Genomic DNA, 2619 nt, shown 5'->3' on the forward strand with positions numbered 1-2619 from the left:
AATGGATAGAGGCTGTACCCACTAGAAAAGGATATGCCCAAGCGGTTTTCTAAGTTTCTTAAGTCCAACATTTTCTGTAGGTTGGGATTCCAAGGGCTGTGGTTAGTGATAGAGGTACCCATTTTTGTAATAAAGTGGTAGATAAACTTGTTTTCTAAATTTGGTGTCACCCACAAAGTCTCCACTGCATATCACCCCAAACCAATGGCCAAGCTGAAGTGTCCAATCGAGAGTGAAACAAGTGCTGGAGAAGATAGTCAAACCATCTAAGAAAGATTGGAGCCTAAGATTAGAGGAAAGCATTGTGGGCCTACAGAACTGCTTATAAGTCGCCAATTGGAATGTCTCCTTATCGTTTAGTCTTTGGCAAAGCATGCCATCTACAGTAGAGTTGGAGCATAAGGCATATGGGCAGTCAAACAATGCAACATGGATTTGCAATCTTTTGGGGTGGAGAGGAAGTTGCAGCTGCAGAAACTTGAGGAACTGAGAGGAGGCTTATGAGAGCGCTAGACTTTATAAGGAGAAGACAAAATTGGTGCATGATAAGGGTCTCCTACGGAAGAACTTCAAGGTGGGAGACCAAGTGCTGATGTTTTAAGGCCAGATTCAAATTAAGCAAGGAAAGTTCAACACCCGCTGGGATGGGCCTTACACAGTCACAAAGGGCATAATTTTGGAATGGTGGAGCTTCTCGATGAGAAAACTGGAGAAAACTTGAAAGTTAATGGCCATCAGTTGAAGCTCTACCATGAGAACCAGAAACCCCCTTAGTCCCTGGTAGTTTCTTTCCTTCACTCATTTACATGCTTTGCTTAATTGTTAATCTTGTTATGTTGCATGCGTTGTATGTTGAATGAAGTGTGGGGGAGAAACTCCCTTCAGTAGGAAAGTAGAGTAGTTATAGCTAATTTCAATTAGACTCCCTGGTAGTTTTGATCTCTCCCTATCTTGTTTTCATGCCTGATGAATTGGTATTTTTAAGTGAATTATATGATTCAATTTGATTGAGAATTTTATCTGTGGTATACTGCCTATTCATGGATTTGTTGAAACACCTCTTGGTCTCTTTTGAGGCATTTTAAAGTTTTTGAAATATCCAGCCTGGTTTGTTGTTGGTTGTTGTGTTTATCTGGGTTTAAGTTTTTTTTTTTTTTTTACTTTGTGCATTCTGTGGTGTTTCGCCGCGGTGAACTTGTCCTTTCACCGCGGCGAAACTCGCTTTTCCTCTCGGGATTGTTTCGCCGCGGCGAACTTATGTTTGGCCGCGGGCGAAACGTCTCTTTCTTCCGTTGCGTTTCTTCTCGGGCATGTTTCGCCGTGGCGAAGATTCGATTCTCGCCGCGGCGAAACGTGCTGTTTCTGCGTTGAGGCGTTTGTTTTTTGCTGGTTTTCCGCGTGTTTTTCCCTTTCTGCCCCCTATCTGAGTCGCCCAGCCCCCTTCACCTAAACCCCTTTTGGTCTTTTCCATCCCCACTCAATTAAACCCCTTTCATTCCCCTCTATTTCTTAAACCGTCGCTCGCCCCTCCTCTTAAACCAGTCGGCCGTCTCTTCTCCTCTCCCTTCCCCCTGCCCTTCTTCTCCTTCGAAACCGTCGCACCACCCCCTGCTCTTCTTATTTTCCAAGCTTGCTCTGCGTCGCCGCCTCCGTTCGTTGCATTTTTCTCTGCTTCCCTTCGTGTTCGGCGTCGTGTGTGTGTGTTCCTCTCAGCTACCGTGCGCACTTCTCCCCCTTCTTGGTATGTTCTTCCTCCTCCCTTGTTCTTTCCTTAGTTTAGTATAATTTAGTGGTTTATTAGTTTTATTGTTCTGGTTTTTGCTTTTGGATTAGTTTGTGGTTAGTGTAGTTGCGTGGCCTATAGGTTATCTAATGATTCATAGTGCATTGTCTTTTTAATTAATCTATTTGCTTAATTTTGAAATTTTTAGTCCCCTGAAAACCTATGAATCATTAACTAACCATTTGCCACTGTTAGGTCGTAATTTTAGTCATTTTCTGGGTTCTTTAGGTTGTAGGTGTTTTTGTTGTGATTAGTGTTCTTTTTGTTTGTTGCTTCAGGATATGCCTCGCACCAAAAACCCTGAACCTTTACCCGTGTCTGAGTCTGAGTCTGACTCTGAGGGACCCATAACCTATGATGCCATCTATAGGGTAGTGGACAAGCGCCCCCTCCTTAGGGAAAGAGCCTTTCCCCTTGAACCATCCGACCATCCCTTTGTCAAAAGACTTCAGGAATCCCAAATGCTTGAATTGGCTCGCCCACGAGCTAATGGTAATGATGTCTTTGTCTGCCATTTCTACACCTACGCCCGCCTTCATGGTATGCTATCCATTCCTTTCCGGGCAAGCATGTGAACTACACTTTCACTATTTATAACATAAGAGACCACTACCGGCTTCCTGTAGTCCGTAATTCTCAGTACTCCCATTATCGTGATAATTATCCTTATGATGAGATCCTCCAGACCCTATGCCGGGATGGTGCCACTTGGCATCGTCCCCGCACTGCTGAACTGTACCTAAAACGTTCTGATTTTCGGCCTGAGGCAAAGCCGTGGCTACACTTAGTCTGCAAAACATCCTACCTACTTCCCACCTCCAGAACCTCCCCAAACG

Source organism: Neltuma alba, unplaced genomic scaffold, assembly GCF_004799145.2.
Source record: "Neltuma alba isolate B1F8T4 unplaced genomic scaffold, ASM479914v2 tig00011080_pilon, whole genome shotgun sequence".
Lineage (NCBI taxonomy): Eukaryota > Viridiplantae > Streptophyta > Magnoliopsida > Fabales > Fabaceae > Neltuma > Neltuma alba.